The 19,975-nt window shown below is 37.6% G+C and overlaps 1 protein-coding gene across 2 annotated transcripts in view; it reads right to left on the reverse strand.

Moving 5' to 3' along the window:
• Positions 1–19,975, reverse strand: part of tenm2a (teneurin transmembrane protein 2a) — a 514,782-nt gene that overhangs the window by 428,623 nt on the left and 66,184 nt on the right. For both annotated transcript variants that reach the window (XM_056769446.1, XM_056769445.1), the window contains exon 2: positions 19,351–19,412. The gene's annotated coding sequence lies outside the window, so the exon portion shown is untranslated. The remainder of the gene's footprint in view (positions 1–19,350; positions 19,413–19,975) is intronic.

A 19,975-nucleotide genomic window follows, 5' to 3' on the forward strand; every position in this document is an offset into this window, starting at 1 on the left:
AGCAAAGGGCTGTCCGCACGAGCTAATGTCATTTTCAAGCGTTTGCACCAATACTCGCGCACATTCAATTAGATTCCATCCATATGATTCAGTGTCTCTGCGAACTTATTCAGACTTGAGGGAGCCCAACGAAGCGGCCCCTTGGGTCCCGCAGCCTGATCAATAACCCACTTAATGGATCAATTTAAGCACTGCTTCAGAGTAATCCCCACTGCTAAAAGACTGAGGAGCCAGAAAATGAGACCCTTGGAATGTGCAGAGTACGCGCCCGCGCCGAAGACGCATTTGGGGAGGGCCTGATGCGTCTAAATGAATATTCACATCTGCCATTGATTCAGAGGAGACCGCTTCTTCCGCCTGTTTAGCCAATATGGTTTACGCTAATGAATATGCTGTTGCTAAGCTTGAATGAATACACGAGAGCTTCAAGGGAACCTTATTGAGCTCGATGAAGCAGGTTAGTTATTTCTGCCCAAAGCAGCAGAATGTGCTTAAATCTGCGTGTAGAGCAAACATATTTTACCATTGGGGCATAAATCAGGGCAAAGGACGACAGTTTTCTCATTTTTCAATTATCGCTGTCATTAGGTAATTACATGAATTTAATTATTAATCACTGTATGCAAATGTGAGGCATATTGTGATGTTATTCTAAATCACTAATGGAAAGTCATCGAAACATACAGTACATTATTCAGTACTTATCGTGTACAAATGTGGTGGGTTTACTCTAAAATGGTTGCGTTCAAAATGTTGTGTTACTTTTACCTCAAGTTTTGTTGTTCCTTTTACAAAATCAACACAAAATGACCAATAATATGAATAATGTGTTAAATAGTGCAACACAAACAATGTGTTAATAACTAATACATCCTTATTAGGAGTCCTTGGACATATATGAGTAGACTGTTAGAAAAAGACTTAAGATGTGTTATGAATTTATGTAAATGCTGTGACATAAGCCTAGGCCTCATAAGGTCAGACAATTAATGTGAATGAGGTTTGCTGACTGCAGTCCCAGCTGAATCGAATCTCTCTCATGTAGACTGAATTAGAAATATCAAATGCACGGATAAAAGTCTGACGGATGTGTTTAAGAGTGAGATACACATTGCGCTCTGGTCTTGGGTCTCTCCCCAACTCTTATTTCCATTAGAGATCAGGATCTATCTAAAACAATTTAATAAAAATGACAAGTGATCAATTCATAGTGCACAGTTGATATAACAGCAGGAGTTAGAGGTAGAGTATGTAAAATACAAGAGCAAGTTACCTCCTCAATATTTTAACGATATTTTATCACCTTTTATTTTATTAAGCTTCTCAAGACTGAGCTTCTGTATCATTTATGAACTCTTATTAATACATACTTTCAATGAAAATCTGGCAACACTTTACAATAAGGTTTATTTTATTAACATGTGTTAATGCATTAGCTAACATGAACTAACTATTTAAAAATGTATTTGTAAATAATGCAATTATGAAACTAACCGTTAACATTAGTTTAAGCACAGTTAACTCAAATGAACAACTGAATTGACATTCACAATATTAACAAAGATTGAAAAATACTAAAAACTATCACCACATCGCCCACTTTACGGTGATGTTAGCTAATGCACTTTATCGTAAAGTGTTACCGAAATTTGTTGACTATCACTATTATAAAGCGTCCGTGGCACTGTTGTCATGCAATTTCTACGTCAGTAAAGGTGGTAACAACGGGAACCGCGTGACGCCATTGACAGGCGACTGCACAGCCCCGTGTCACTGTTTAGAATGGCAATTTTATCACAATTTACAAGTAGTTTGAAACATTTGAGATATTGTAAGTACTCAGCTTAACAAAATATATAACACTGGCCTAGTAGTTAAATACAAGATATTTCATGCAAAATAGTTACAAACTGCACATTTAAGGGGATTTCACATTGTATCAATGATTATAAAAAATAAAGTTTTAAAAATCGTTTTTAATTTAGGAGAATAGTTCACATTTCAGCTTTATCGATAGAGAACGATATCGTTAGCATCACTTTTAGAACGTATTCTGGATCTCTAATCTCTCTCTCAGTTGAATCTCTTAAGTTAATACAGCTGACTTTTGACTAAACCATGCCTTAAAATTCATGGGGTGAGTAGAGATTCATCAGATTTTTATCACTATCAAAAGTTCTAATGCAGAGTCATACTGTAAAGCTTTGATTTGCACGCTGACATGCGACAATAAAACTTGTGGCGTCGGACTATTGTTTAACCTTGCATTATTTAAAACCAACCAGCTGGCATCTGACACTTCCTGCATCACACCATAAGTACGTGTGTACAGTTGTTTGTATTTAATGTATTGAATTGCACTGTGCCCTCGGCAACTATACATTATGAATATATATTACAGGATACGAAAGTAAAGCACTAAGAGGGCTTGTTGGAGCTCAGGAAGAGTGAAAGTAACATAAAAACAGATAAAGCGAGAGAGGGAAGGAGGTAAACACAGCACGTAACGGAATATCCATTTGATGTTTAATTGGCATCAATTTTCCAAAGACGATGAAAATTTCACAGCATTCATATATTCATTGTTCGCGTGAGGTTGTAAATTGTTGCTTGCACGAGAAAAAGTGAGAGAGCGGAAAATTATAGACGCGAGAAGCGTGTTGACTTAGACATCAGAAGCGAGCGGAGAGGATGCCATAGGGGAAAAGCTCTGAGTTTTAATATTTCTCCACAATGATTTATTTACTCACCTTATGGCAACAATTCCAGCCTGAAACATATTCAGTCTCCCCAGAATAAATTATGGCTTTTTATCTTGTCCCTGACATGAAGCCCACATGACGCCAGGAACGTAGTGAAGCATCAAGAGTGGACCAGCTGCAATAATAGCTATAGCCTCAGTAAATAAATACTTTGTTCATTTATTATTCTCCTTTATACTCCTGTTTATGAAAATTACACTTGGTTAACACAACCAAACTACAGTCAGTCAAGGAAAAAGCTGGCACAGATTCAGAATGTTTTTTCCACAAGAACAGAGAATTTTAAATGATAATAGTGGAAAAAACTCATTACTTCTACCGAGCTCAGTGCCACAGAATTGTACTTTTTTATTTTACTTAATATATTATTGTTATTATTATTACTACTACTACTACTATTATTTAAACTGTAATATGTATAATTATAATATATGTATTTATAATTATATGTTATTGGGGCTACTGTACAGTACTGTACTGTATATTCACATGTACTCTCAAAAGCCGAAAGAGAATGAAAAAATCATAAGTATTTCTGGGAATGCAATAAAGTAATTTGTGATTAAAAATCTATAATCAATATCAATACCACTCACCTCCTTCCAATCTCGCATTCACAAACAAGCATAGATAAAGCCATCCTGAAGAAGTAAGGGCCTCCTGAAATCATCAAGACATTTCTGACAAATCAAAATTGTGATGAAATTTCATTCATTTTTAAAATGAAAACAAGATGTTAGATAAAAAAGAAAAGGTAAGTCATAGCAACAGAATGTGAATAAAAAAGGAGCGACACAAAGCAGTTCAAAGCGAAAACTTGAGTCTTACATGAGGCATTTGAGGATGACTGTATAGATCTTAAAGAAAGGCAGCTGAGGGCAATGCATCCTATGAATGGTAATGGTGGAGTAATTGCAAAGACCTTAAACAATGGAGTCACTGAACATTCAACCCTTATTAGGATGCAAATACACTTCACTGAAAACCCCACCAGAGAGCAGTGAGAGAGGGAAGTGGTAAAAATGAGACGATCAAGAGAAAAGAGGGAATTAGAGCAATATGGATGCAGTGATGGAGTGAAATATAAAACATGTAGGCGAAAGTCTCTAATAAACCAGAGCAATAAACAGAAAAAAGCTGAATGAGATGAATGCAGAGGGGCATCCTAATGGACACAAACTGCCAAGCACCTTTAGTAAAAGCCGTTATTCGTTAAATGCAGGAACATAATTGAAATTCAGCATTAATTAATATCAAGGGAGGGATTCAGGGAAGAAAGTTGCCCGTTTTATTCAGCCCATTTCACCAGAAGCTATTAAAACAATGCTTTCCCATTGACATGATAATTACTGCGTATGTACTATACAGTATGTGTGTGTATGTGTGAATGTGGCTTTATGGAAATATTATCCTGACTTGATTATCACATCTTCCCCTGAAAGTGCCTATTTGTATTGCAAATTATACAAGGTCATGAATTTAAAAGACTTAAACAGGTAAAGAATATTATGAGATTGAAATACACATTATAACTGAATGTAAAGTAATCCATTCAGTCTTTTTTCAGAAGTTCAACTATAAACTCTAAAACCCCTCTTCTCTATTAGATATTACAAATATATATAACAACACACATATACTGTATGTCTTAAATCTTTTAAAAGTTTTTAAAACTGTAATCATAACTTATCAATAGTTGTTTGTTTAATACGATAAATATGCCATAACTTAAAATAAAAAGATAATTCTTTTGGCTGATATTGTGCGTAGGTGTCTGTACAAGTTACACATCACAACAACTAGTTTGATTGGCAGCATACGTATAAAATATGCCCACTCGTTCTGCATTATCAGAACAAAAATAATCATTTCAAATCAAATAGAAAACATATCTGATTAAGTAGTTAAAATAGCAAAATAAATGAATGTAATATATCAACGTGTCATAACTATCGCTTCTGTATGTGACTTAAATACAGTTCACTATTTTATTGTACTGCATAGAGCCGGGGTTTTCAAACTGTGGGTCCGGACCCACTTGTGGGTCGCACAGTGGCATGAGATGGGTCGTGGAAACTCACTTGGTTTTGGAATTACACACAAAAATACACTTTAGTCCACTTAATGAATGTCAATAACAATAGCTTTGATATTTTAGCTTTTGATACCATTAGATGGTTAGGTATTGTAGCTGAAACTGTATTATCTATTATTTAATAAAAACTCTTCTACTTATAGAGGATGAAGGTATATTTTCATATTTCCATTTAAAGATATTTTGGTGGGTCTCAAGATAGATTATAACTGTTTAGGTGGGTCCTGGAATGAAAAAGTTTGGAAATTGCTGGCATAGAGTACACATCGGTACTAAATTTCTCCACCTACCGATAGTGGATTATTCAGAGTAATATCTGCCGATGCCGATTCTGAAGGGTAAAATTAACATTTCTGAATGTTATTAATTCATATAATGACTATTAATATTGAACATCAAACTGGTGATGTATCTTAACATTTTCTACACACGGATCACAAATTCATTGCATTTTCCGGTCCTCTTTTGATTGATAGAACATATAAACCCTGATTATTGGATTTTTTCAAATTGCTTTTATGGACCAATAGCGATTATTTGCCGATATATCGATGGATCTCTGCTAACTACTATTACCCAGTGTAAGTTTGGGGCAGGAATATCTAATTAGAAACATGGCATTATTTCTGTATCCCTATTTGGTGAGACAGCTGAATGTGAAACCATGGACTGAGGCTAAAACCTATCTCCTGTTTGGCCTCAGGAAGAACTGCCAAACATCTGGCAACATGACCTTGCTGGCAGCATCATCGCATGCCACCCTGATTCCAGTCCTCACAGCAACAGACAGAAATTTAAAGATGTTGCACTAAGAGAAGAAATATGCTTTCAATGTGACTCACAAAGGGCGTTATATAAGATGTGGCAATTAGCTTGGCATGCGGTTTGAAGCATTGTTTTCCCTCTGCGTCAGCATCTCATGCATTTGCCAATATAAACTATTACCAATGATAGATTGCGGTGAAAATGCAGGTCACGGGCATAAACAGTGTGTAACTGTTTTCTACAATCAAAGACTGAAATTCCTTGTTACTCTTGTCAACGTTTAACCTTTCGATGTAACTCAATATAGCACGCACGGCTGTGGCACATATTGCAACCGCTCACCTGTTTTATCACTCAAATCAGACTTTAAAAATAGTTTCAATTACACTCCATGCACGATGCGGCTTTAGTGGCAGCGCAAAAGCAATAATAAAATAATATTATTCTCTCTTTAAAAAGACATTGCCATTTCCATTCCAAAAAGCCCCTGATGCCACCATATTTAACTTTCTTCTGTGGAATAAGACGCGGGAAGTAATGCATGATATTTACCTTATTCCCATCCCACAGAGGGACTGTAAACAAACAATATCCGTAAGGTTGGAAAGCAATCACAGAATGTATGATCTACAACAATAGTGAGGATGACATGGTGGTGTGTATGCGAATATGTCCTCCCTCTGTGGCCCGTGTTATTTCTACTTGGCATTATTACGACTCTTATCTGCTCCTGGGCCCATCCAGAGGCAGAAACACGGACCACCTGTGCACAGCCGATAAAGTAAACATCACACAAGGCCATGGTTATTGTCTATTCCACCTCTGAACCTGGGCCCACAAATTCCCTCCTACGAGCTCCTTTTAATCTTGACAGCTGTTTTCTTATGAGATAATGACACTAGCCTGCGCACCAACCTCATGGTCAGGCTACCCAGGTCGCAGGTGAGGACCAAAGGTGACGGTGAAGACCTGATTCAAATCATCAATCAGCCCAGCTCTCCATCTCACATTCACTCCACCAGCCATTTTGTCTGCTCCAATAGTTATTCTCATTATATGGTTTAATACAATGTGATGATATGTGACCCTGCCTGTGAAAACTCAGTCATTTTGTTGCGATTTACTGTTTTCTATATTAAATCATAACACATTAAATGTTAAAGGAACAGTTCATCCAAAAATAAATATGTTGTCATCATTTATACTCACCCTCAAGTTGATCCAAATATGTACAAATGTCTTTGCCCTGATGACTACAGACAAAGCTTTCCTACATTCTTCAAAATATCTTCTTGTGAGTTCAACAGAACAAAGATTGTATAAGCAATTGTTCCTCATAGTAGTCAATGGTGCTCAATAACGGTTTGGTTACAGGCATTCGTATCAATATCTTTCTCTGTGGTCATCAGAACAAAGACATTTATACAGATTTGGGACAACTCAAGGGTGAATAAATGATGACAGAATTTTCATTTTTGGGTGAACTGTCCTTTAAGTTCCCCTGCACTTTACCAGAGGTAATAACACATATAGTACAGCTTTTTGTAAACCAGACAGGTTGAATAGTAACATCTTTCCATTTAGTTCAATAACATATTTTAAAATAGGTCTACTGTACATTTAAGCGCATTGCATTACAAACAAGTTTTTTAAATATGAATAAATTACAATGCGGCCAACTTAAACAATGCCGAAAGACAGAGCTCTAAACCTATCCGAAGAGCCAGAATATGCAAAAGGGAGATGGAGAGGCCCTTGAAGGTGGCTAAAATTACAGGTTGAAAGATACCTTCTAAAATTATACCACTTTTTCATCTCACTCTCATGTTTAATTCCACTGTTCCACATAATAAATGTCTTCTCTTCCTGTCACACCTGAAGATAAATGAAGTCTCACAAGGTGCTCCTCTGCTCTTCATAACGTACGGCTACTCTTGCTGAAACACCCGTTTCTATCCGTTCCTCCTCAGTACTGTGACTCATGCAACAAACTACAATGCTACACATCTAAACAGAACGCAGCATTCACAAACAATCTCGCAGACAGCGCCTTCAGATATAAATGATTATCCACCGGACTGATTCTCTGTCCTGAAGTAAAAACTCAACACAATCTCATGGCCGTAACCTTAACCTTCGCAGTTATGGCGAAAAGTGCACGAAGAAAGTTATGATTTCAACAGTTGAGCCAATTTGCGTAATTCTAAATCTGTTTGAATCATACTGAAGCATTGTGTCGCATTAAAGGCGGAGGAGGTAGACGCACCTCTCCACCAGACCAGACCGCCTCGATACAAATGGACACATCAATCCTCATTTTATAAGTCACTTCACCGCTCAAAGATTATAGAAATTTTGAGCAATTTCACAAAAAGAAAACACCTTGCTCAGGAGCACTCGGTGTGGGACACGGTAATGGCCTCACTGTCCTTGTAGCTTTTATTAAATGAGTGTAAACGCCAAACGCACCAAAAGCGAAATGTCACCTGAAAATGGAGCTCTTACTTTCATATTTCATTTAAAAATGAAATGTTATTAAAAGTTTGCTGAGAACCGTGGCTCGTCCTTGAAGATCCATTTAACGATAATACTCCCAAACGCCTCTAAATTCATTGCTCTCGACCAAAGTATACCAACAGGGCCGAAGACGCCACTTTACACAGAACAAAGCGAAAAGAATCGCACATCTGTGGCGCTATAAGCTTTCCTACAGGATGTACGTGAGACCTGAGCGCATTCTGCGTTGGGGAGCACTCCAGTGATGCATGAGTGTGTCCTGCACTTAGTAGACACTTTAAGACCCCCTTCAGCTCCTCAGCAGCCACAACACTTTAGCTAATAGACAAAAGAGACACGGTCAGCGTTATTCGGGGCCATAACAGCACAGATATGGCAATGAAAAATGCGAGGTCACTGAGCACGAAAAGCAAAAGCCTAGCCGCTTGAGCTTCTGACACACTTAGTGAGATCATATTTCAGTGTTATGAGGGACCGCTCGTTCTCCAGGACTGATGGAGGGAGACACTGTCATGTTTCTCTTTATGAGCTGTGACGGACAGCTTGTGAACAAAGGCCGTGCCCTAAAGACTACATTTAAAATGGTGGATAAATGATATGCTATTAATTGCATTTATGGATTTGGAGTCAAATAAATCTTTATTGTTTACCGTTTGTGCTTGTTAGAGGACATGTGGCAGCTTGTCTATGGGAATGAATAATTTCATAATCCGATTTTCTTTACTGTTTAGTAACATTGTTGATGTGCTTTCATTGTATTCCTGGCCTCATCCATTAACGTGAACGTTTCATTACCTAAACATTAAGTGTATTATAGGAGCTCGAGAAATTTTGAGAGGTAATTAATTGCAGGGAAGTATGAATTAACAGCAACACCGGGGTCATATATAATGTACAGGAACGTTTCATGTATAGATGGTTTTGGTTTGCATTCATTCATCTCTCTGCACAGAGAAAAAGAAGGAGGGAGATAAATACAAGGAAAATGAACGGGAACATTTGTCAAGGTGCGAGGGGCTGCTTGAAGAATCCTTGGAGTACATTTAATTGTACTAAAGCTTCAAATGCATATTCGCCAATTGATGAATTCCCCATTTCGCAGGGTCTGAAATAAAGGAATGGACTTTTGCAATATTAAAAAACAAATGGCTATAATAAGGTGTAGCTCCACCATTCTCATTCTTTCTCTTCACCAACGGATGTTAAATGAAAAGGTAGAGTCCGGTTAGTAATAACAAAATTGAAGACACAGAAATGCTGCAACACACTAACATCCAAAGCTAAATACAAAAAAGTTGTAACTGTGAACCATTCATCAACTATATAACTTAAGCTTAAAGGTTAAAATTGATGTCATTTATTCAGCCTCATGTCATTCAAAACATGTGTATGACTATTCTGTGGAACCCAAAAAATAAGATATTTTTAGAAATGTGTCAGTGGTTTTTGTGTCCACACAATGGAAGTCAATGGGGGCCCATGTCGTTCGGCTCCCAACATTCTTCAAAATATCTTTGTGTTCTGCTTAAAAAGAAAAGTCATGCAGTTTGGAATGACATAAGGGTTAATAAATTAAGACTTTTATTTTATGTTAATTATCCAATAAAAAATAACCTTACACTGAACTATCTCTTGTCTCTAGTTTTGAGAAGCAAAATATATGTCGCAGTCGTGATGTATACTTGCATAAGCGAAAAATTATAAAGAAAGACTGTATGACTGTATTATCTTCAATAAACAAACATATTTAAGTTGTCAAATTGAGGACAGAATTGCACGGCATCTATTTTTTAAAGAGAACTTTACAATTTTCACAGAGTCATCATTTAAATAAGTGAGAAAAGAGGCAAAATCACCCTTTCTACCTGAACGTGACTGATTTTTTACCTCAAACAAGAGGTCATACATTGTTTTTCCTCTTTTAATAAAAGCTGTATTATTCCTGCATGAATAAATAAACAAGCACAACTATTCAATTTTCCACAGGCAGGCTGGGTGATCGTAAATGGCTGAGCTGTTGGTCTGTGTTTATCAGGCCGGGACAGATTTGATGGGCTGACAGGACGCTCCCCAGCTGTGACAGACACCGGTCTGTAGAGAGACCGGCGTTACTCGCTCTGCTTGGACGGCCTCGCATTAACTCTGACACCGCTAACCATCACTCTGACAGCCCCGACGACGACCGGCACCAAGCTCCCAAATCAGCCACTCTGAGCAAATCACCTCACAACCAGTTAACCACCATTACCCACAAACCATTCAGACAAACCTGCCATTCCTGCTTCACCTGTGCTCCACACTGCTCAAATTGCACCCAGATTACTCTCCATCTATGGCCAACGACAAAACAGACATTCTTTCTGGGGAAAACAGGGGAAATTAAAAGAACGTGAAGACAAAACAATGGTAATCATTCTGAATGACGCTATTGGTTCTGACACCTCTTTTGCTGAATCTGAAGTCCTTGAACCTAATCCGAGGCCATTTTGTGAAGTTATTCAGAGAAGAGATATGGTGAGGTGATTTTTGTTGGTACGTCACAGAAGTCAAACGTCACAGGCCACATGAACAGCCATCACAAGAAAACCACATTTCTATCAATCACATCAAAAACTCAAATCCCAATCCAAAAAATGCAATCCTCTCGAACGACCTCCGACGTTATTAATTCCACAACTCCAGATGGACTCAAGAAGCAACTGAGCCTTGAAGGTTTAGTCAGGTTATGAAGGAAGAAAACAAGCTACAACAAAGTAAACATTCCCAGCAGATCGGCAAGCTGCCCGAAATGAAAAACTGCCTTTCATCTGAGGTAATGAGAAAGAATAATTGATGGACCTGTCTTTGATAAAAATCAATCTCATATGGTTATGATATTAAGATAAAGATGAGAAAAAAAAACCTCAAGTTGCAGTGTCATATGTTTATGTAAACGGCAAACTCTTAAAGGCGCAGTGCTTCTGTAAATAAAACGTTTCATAGCGAATGCGGATTGGAAATAGGAATTATTAATGAAAACGACTGACTGTTTGACATCTGTCACACACTTCTGAAATATCTGTTGGCAAAAGCTAAGCAAATTTATTTGTTTGCGACAAAGACATAATTGCTCTCAAACATGATGGGAGTTATTTATTCAATTCTGATTGAATAAACAAGAATAGGCCTCCTAACATAGGACAGGCATGACTGAATTATGCAAATAAGACTCGAAAACAATTGCAGATTACAATTCTGTGTGACGGATAAATTACTGCAAACTAATATTAATGGTTATTATCTCATTGTCCGAAATGGATTTAATACTTTAAATGTTGAAATTAAAGGTGCAGATTTTTCTTTATTGAAGAGATTTACAACCCTATAAAGAGGTTGTTACAACGCTTAAGAGAGAGCAAGAGTTTTTAAAACAGACTTCTGTAGTTTTTTTTTTAGATTTGCATTTCTTAGAAAAAATATAAAAGCAACCTTTATAAAAATACACACCTTAAAAGAGAACAAGCTTCTGTCATCATTTACTCATCCTCTTGTCATTTCAAACCTGTATGACTTTCTTTCTTACCAAAGAAAGAAAATCATATAAGTTTAAATGACAAGCGGGTAATTAAATGATGACAGAATTTTTTGTTTGGGTGAACTATCACTTTAATAGAAAACTAATAACCTTGCCAACACAAGAGGCCGAAAGGCTCCTTAAAAACCAATAAGAACATGTTTCTACGCCGGGCAACCTGACCAGTGCAAAAGTAATAACTGTCTGATTTCAGAGATGTGCTTAATAGTTTCCATTTTTCTGAAGGGCCATTAACCGGCGCAGTCCCTGCAGACATTATCCTGGGGGCAAATCCTTCCCTCCTGTAGCACGAAATCTCCGGAGAGAGTCTAACAGATGGCTAGTGTTTATGTTCTCACTTAATCAAATTAAACACACTTTAATTTTCTTAATCATGGCTAAAAACCTCTGCGTGAGATATCTCTATTATGAAATTTTGGTTTAAATTTTAATTAGTGAATGCACTGAAGTGTTGGATTATGGTAAATTGGGGTTTGGTAAATTGCAGTATCCTTCTGTAACCCTCCGGCTCATTGATTATCGCTCTTTAAGTGCAGACTGCCAACCACAGTATCCCACTGGGATATAAGCATCGTTCCAAAACCCCTTGAGTGTCTATGGTGGTAGCATTTTATTGCCCTTAAGCAATGGTTGTTAAGGTTGCTAAAGGCAACTTGATTAGTATGCCAATTTCTCAGGCAGCAATGCAATCCCAGAATGCACTTCAACAAGATCAGTTTAAACATTTAATCCAAGATAAGGGATGATGTAATGAAGATGGCGAATATAAAAACCATTTATCAAACATTAATAAAACTGTTTAATCATTCAAAAATCAATTAAAAGCGTGAGTTAGCTCAAAAATGGTGCGCTAGCTTTCAGTCAATCTCTGGTGTTGTTTAGATCACTTCTCTCATGAGGCCTCTTGACCCTGATTTTGTTCTGGGTTTAATTACTCTAAAGCTCTTAATTACTGATCTTGCACAGATCAATTGTTGATCCCAGAGAGCAGCGCCCACAGCAGTTCCCTGAGCTTGCAGTGGAGATCCAATGCCCAGTCAACACTAATGTGTTTTTGCTTAAAAAAGCATCTTTTATCTCACAGTTTTGGCCGTTCGTCTACACCAAGACACTGTTTTTGTCCATGAAAACTGAGCTTTTTGAAGACGCACTCAAATTGGATACATTTGAAAACGATTGTAGAAGGGATGAGGAAAACAGAGACTTTTAAAAACCATGACGTGAATTTCGACATGTAACACTTGATACCGTTAATGTTAGTTTGTGCATACTTTAGATGGCATTTAAAGAGAAATATTTAATAATATATATGTAATAAATCTCCATAAAAGGGAAGGAAGGAGTCGGGAACCGGAAGACATTCAAAACATTTAATAAAGTAATATAACAGCCGGCGGCCCCTCACGGACGACCGCCGACGAACAAAACATAAATATAAATACAAATACAAACATAAAACATGTTCGGGTCCGGTCCTCTCTCTTCGACGGTCCGGTCGCTCGTTCCTTTTATATGCTCCCAATCTCCTACGTGACTCGAACCACGGTCTCGCCCCGCCTACTCTACTACAAATATAATAATTTTTATTTACTCGCAGTTATTGGTTTGCAGCGGAGCACGAGGATAGTTTCACTTTCGCCTTTTAACTTTGCTCCACATTGCCACAACATAATCAGGCATAAAGTAAATAAATGTCCGACAGAAATGTCACAGGTTTAAGTGTCTAACATTTTACTCATGCGCGGTACATGAATGTCAGCATTTTTAATATGTTTGAGTGTGGATGGGAAGAACTAGGACAACGCTTGAAAACTTGAGTTTGGACAAAGAGCGTTTTTAATATGAAAACATATTAATGTAGCCATGGTCTCAGTCATCGCATGTAAATGTGATAAAGACACCTGACTGCTGACCGTCCACAGTCTTGTATAACCCTACGTTTGGAAAGCAAGAGATTTGAAAACAATTCTCTTTTTTTTTGTAAAATTAGCATTTTTTTAAATGCTTGATTATAAAAACAGTTCAGTCCTTGATTCTGATTGGTTGAGTTGTGTTTGAAATTGGTGTAAATGAATTATTCATCTGTGACCGCATTACATCAGTATTACAGTGGCAATGCACCTTTCTGCTTATATTATTTTAATCAAAATCCTTACATGTTGTAGCTGTGCGTTTATTTGATGACACATTGGCAGGTACAGTATATAGAAAAAGAGTTTTATAAAAGCCGTTTAATGTGTTGTTTCCATTGAATTTAGATCAGATAAGGGCACGTCGCGTTGTACTTACAATCCCCCTTAGCTATTTTAAATTCACTGTTAACCCCGGCTTCATGGGGTTCATTGCTTTATTAAAACTTCGACGAAAACAAGAACCATCTGTTTTCTCTATCACAACTTTGCAGCTTTTCCCCACAAAACACATGAAAATAGAAAAACACCATTAAAAAGAAATAAACTATTTACAAACAGCAAATTCTGCCCCCGATTCTCCAGAGATGGGGTGAGTAAAGATGCTCATACGCCTTCCAACATCTGCATCGTAATTAAAACAGAGCTGTCTGGACGTCCTGAATAAGAAAAGAAACGACTAAATCAAGCTTTGCAGGGAGCTGAGAAAGCCAGCTGCTTAATAAGAATTTCATTATGAATAATAAAACTGTAAATGCCCCACAGTGTTTGCACTGTTTTTCTCTAATTTGAATAAAAGATGTCCTGAGGCAACCTCTTACCGAACTGTTCCTTACCAATCGTCTGTCGAGCAGGAATCTAAACAGTACGTTACCACTGCTGCAAAATCAGCGTTATATTGCAATCTCATTATGCTGTTATAAGTTATCACTGACCTTCTCACACGCTAATCAAGAGATATACGGTCATTAAACTAATTAAAACCCAAGCTGAGACTTTTCTTTGTGTAATTAGGAAAAACTTTCACCTGAGGGGGGGGGGGGGTTCAGACACTTTAAAAGCACTTATATGTATTAAAAGTCCAAACCTGTGAGTGGGTTCGTCTCAAGAAGCCCAAAGTACGAAATGGCACTACTCTTAATAGGACTGATAAATGAACGGTCAGAAAAATGGCCATTTTGATTCTGTTCCAGCACATCGAGCGGTCGAGCTGGCGATAGGTGAAAAGTAAATAAATAATTGCATAAATTTTGCATATCGGAAAACTGTCATGGGTCAGTGGCAACTCATTTACTAAGCGACTGATGGAAAGGCACTTTTCCTCAAAGCCGTCATATGGATCATGTAGAGGAGACATATTGGCAGTTGTCATTTAAAGATACTGCATTTGTGTCAGGCTGAAGCACACAGACAGGGCATAGATCAGGCGGACATGGGAGTGGGGCATTATGGAGTATCTACATTAGGAAATGGCGAGCTGATAAACAGGAAAGAATGACATCACTGTCAGACGAAAACCTCTTATCTCCATTATTTCTGTTTATAAAACATCACTAAGGTCATCCTACATGTTTGTCGGTGAGTTTCGCAAACCTTTAACGAATAAAACTAAAAAACAAGTGTTTTATTATTGTTGTGTTTATGCATTTTCTATAAAGCGGTTGTCGTGGATAAACAAGGTTTCAGTCATACTTCGACAATATAAAAAAGAACCCCCCAAATCTAAATAGCCTACTGTAAGAAACCAAAGGATTAAGTGACAAGTATCATTTACTGATATTTTTAGGTAGTCTTACTTCATTTTTTGTGACAAACTTTGTGAAATGAACAGTTCAGGGTCTTCCTTTTCTCAGCCTCAAGTTGTACCAAATCTGTATACATTTCTTTGTTCTGATGAACAAAGAGAAATAATTTAAACCCATTAACTACCAGAGTCATCATTTTGTAAACAGATCTTTGTGAGAAGATATTTTGAAGAATGTAGGAAAGGAAAAAGTTCTGGGGCACTTTTGAATAGACGTTTTTGTACTATTGTAGTCAGAATTTGTATTTTTGGCTGAACTATTAATTTAATGTTCTCTCATTTCCAATTTTTGCATCTGCTAGATAAATAAATCTAAATGTAAATTCAAGAACATTACAAATAATAGAATATTACGACAATATCTAAACATCATAACAGAACCATCACTTATAGTTGCCTGCAGTTGTCGATGTGTTAACAAAATAAGTCATGCATGAGATTCAAGTGTCAAGTGACAAAACTCAACACCGCTGAGCCATGCTCCGGAAGAACACAAATGTGCAGAGCATGCTGGGAAACCACAGAACTTACAGAACCTGGAGGCTTTTTTCAAGAACTGAATAAAGACTTTACTGCTTAGGAAAAAGACTCATTATTACGTTTTTTGTGAAATAAACAGGCGTTTATGAAACAGCATGGTGTTTCTCTTACACAAGTGCGACTGAGTTGTCCAGACACGCAAATCTCGACACACATCCCATCCAATCACATCGATGGCTCGTAACGGACTGAATTATGAATGAAAGACACGCCACGGCCTGACCCAGATGAATATGTCTTTCAAAAAGGGCTGGCATCATTTTTGAATGCATAACAAATGACAAAACTAGAAGAGGGTTAGCTCAATGGCTAGATTTACAGACAAAGTCTTAAACAAAAACATTCACACCAAAAAAGATATCCAATGAGGACTCTCCCATGCAGAAAATCCTGAGGCCTTAGATCTTATAATATTGAAGAAATGTTAGAACGGGAGATGATGATTCAGTGATAAAGAGGGTACGCAGGGTGCCCGAGCCACCACATGTAGTTCCCACCCAGTAATAACAGTCTAATGATGCATTTTCGCAATCTGCTGCCCACTCAGCTTAGTAAACATTACTCACAGTGCAAAAGCTCATCACAAACAAATGCTAACACACAGATGGAGCCGGCCGCAGAGATGCACTGAGGGCCTGTGATTTGCTACTCATAAATACAGGTTCATAAACAACTCAAATTTAAAGGCAAACACGTGGGCCGTTTAAGACACAGATATATTTCAGGTTGATGTACCGTGACGAGAAGCGGCCGTGCGTCGAGCGGGGCTAAGGTTAACATGCCTCTCCGCATTTAAAGAGTTGGTGTAAAATGCTCTAAAATGGCGGTATGGGACGGGGTGGTAGGTGTGACCATTTATCACGGCACACAGCCACACTCAGCGACACGCACTCAAACGTGCCTCTCTCCTTGCAATTCCCTTTGCCAGGCCAATATATCACTGTGCTCCCAAACCAATCGAGGCAATCGCTCAAAATTATTTGCATATAAACTAATGAAACATAACAAAGTTAAACTCTCTTGAATGTTAATTACAAAGGTAATGCACAATTTGCTGATTAATGTTTCATTGCCTCTTAGACGGGATTTGGGGAACAAGCGCAGCGGCTGTAAGATGTTCTCGCTCCGCTTCAATGTGTAGTGCTTACATATGGAACAAATGCTGGAGAAAAGGAGATGCTTGTGTTGTTATATTTTGTGAGCGTGTGTGCTTGGATGGAAGTTTGTCATCATGATCCCTAAAAACGTACTAATCTTTGTAATACATAACCACTGTTTTATTGGTGTAATAAGAGCACCATCGATCAGGTTTAATACCCTGTTATCAGCACAAAACCAGAAACACGTTCCTATATATTGTTAAAGGGTACTAGATACCAAAGTGTCCCTTTTTTAAGTGTTTTTTGAAAACAAGTATATATTTATACTGGATAAAAGAAGACACTCACTAAAAATAAGCATTTTCTTTTAAATAATGCAAAATCAAAATATTTCCACTTAGTCCCCTGAACCCGAATAAGAACCTGCATTTCTCACACACCCCTGGCAAGGAGTCGCCGTGTTGAAGGAATTTCACTAGACTTCTCCTACAGCCTCATATTTCATCTGACTTCATGCCTCAGAATGTTTGTTTTAAGAATACATTTTTGGCAACCTGCAAAGAGACTCATTGGCACAGAATGAGAGTTTACCTAAGGAGGGAGAGGATCATCTGGCACTGCTGCACGGAGAGCAAGAAGCAGGCATTGACATCAATAATGCATGATCAATCTATTCATCCTCATTAATTATTCATGCTCTCAAAACTTGACAGGAAGGCAAGGTGTGAAAATGTATGTCATCATGTTTTTCGCCCAACATTATTTTTATACTATTTCGACAAGTGACCTCAAGGTTCAGAAGTGACCCATAATCATTTTAGCTGTCAGCTGGTATGATGGTCGCTGTGACGTCTTTCTATGCGACCTTTTGAGGAATTTTGGAATAGGGGTCTTTATACAGATAATCTGTTTTGTTCTCTAAATTTGGTTTTCAGGAATTGTGGATAGTGGTATGTTCTAGGCAACATGTCTCTACCATACAGTCATCAGTGCATACTCAAATATTCTTAATATGCTATTAACAGTCAATATACTTAACACTGTATGGACAAAAATTTCAAGAAGCCCCCTTCTAATGATAGGTTTAACTACTTCGGTACTTAAGCTACAGAATATAAGAAATTCTAGAGATTTGTGTGCTTCTAATTTTACAGCAAGAGTTTCTGCAGGGCCCTTCTCTTCACACATGACAATGTCCATGTGTACAAGGCAAATATTCAATCCAATGCCATATGATATTTGACGTCTACAAGGCCTGAAATTAAGGAGTTTAGATATGCATAAAATGCCACGAAATGCCTATTCCCGAAAACATATTATCAAAACAATTTGACAAGATATAGACATTGCAAATTATCTGTGGTAGTTTTAAGCATATTCCAATGCGGCTTGACATATCAAGCAAATATGACTTGAACTTGAAGAAATGTAGTAAACATTCAATCACAAACGCATTGACGAGGACATGTCCACGCGTGCTGATAAACCTATTCAGGGAGCTTTTGTGGGCAAGATTATCTCTGATAATAAAATGTTTTTATTTTTTAAACATCAGGTAACAGAAATCTAGGCTGTGACGACATGCAATTTTGAACATCTCAAAAAGAACCTCACAAATTTAAATTTGAGAATAAAGTAGCGTTAAGGGTGCATTCATATTTGTAGTCCAGTTCTTTTGGTTATTTTGGTCCGGACCAAAAATAAAATGTAGTACTGGTTTGCTTCGTGTTCAGACTAGAATTTTAACAGCGAACCTAAAGATGTCGAACCTAACAGCTTACGTGTAAAGTCGCAACGTGATTGGACAGCTTTTATGATTTACATTTTAAAACGGAATTTACAGGACTTTCAAAACAATGCTGTGTTCTGGGTTATACATGCTCAGTGTGAGCCTGTGCATATGAGGGTATTTTTAGCAAGCCAGTATCTCGACGAGACCTCATGAAGTGTTTAAAGCAGTCAAAACATCGCCAGGAATTATTCTGTTACATGTGCAAGTGCAGATCTAATTAACATTTCTTTTATTTGACCAAATCCTTTGATTTTTGGCTATAATGTTATCACTTCCTGTTTTTGGTTTGGTACGATGACTTTGGTCTGTGTTGTGTTCATATTTCAATCGAACCACACAGGGGTTTGGTTGATAAGTCCACACCGGGGTTGGGGTGACAGCGTTCACGCTTGCACAATTAAACCGCAAAAACAGAGCAATCGAACCAGAATTTGATTTAATCGAACCAAGCATGGCATATGTGAACACAGCCTAAGAAAAAATGGACTCACCAATCACAGAGGAAATGATCTCTTCTGTCAATTAAAGTTCTCTTCTCAGGCAATGCCTCCCCCTAAAAACAATGACAAAAATCAAGTAAAAAATCTAACAGACCCAAAAAGGGATTGTTCACCCAAAAAATTTTATTCTGTCATAATTTACTTAACCTCACGTTCTTCCAATCCTGTGTAAATTTCGTTGTAAAATTCTCCTAGTAGTGGGAAACAACAACTGTAGTCAATAGTGCCCCAGAACTGTTAAGTTCCCCACATTCTTCAAAATATCTCCTTTTGTGTTCAGCAGAACAAAGAATTTTATACAGTTTTGGAACAACTTGAGTAAATGATGACAAGTTTTTCATTGTTGTGGAAACTATTCCTATAAGCTTTAAAACAGTTGTTGCAGTGCATGTTTTGATTTCTGATACAATGATGTGAACATAGAAGAGTATTCCCATTACAGCAGGAGCAGATTTCATATGGTTAATACATCCTGAATAAGAAGGGCCTGTGTTCTTAGATTCTGTGTACTAGGGGGTGTGTGCAATGCATTCAGTTCCTCTGCTTGACTGACTGATAGATTGATTGGCAAGGGCAGTTCTGACTTATTCATGTGGGGCTAGAGGCTGCTTGTCAG

This window comes from Triplophysa dalaica, chromosome 16 (genome assembly GCF_015846415.1).
Source record: "Triplophysa dalaica isolate WHDGS20190420 chromosome 16, ASM1584641v1, whole genome shotgun sequence".
Lineage (NCBI taxonomy): Eukaryota > Metazoa > Chordata > Actinopteri > Cypriniformes > Nemacheilidae > Triplophysa > Triplophysa dalaica.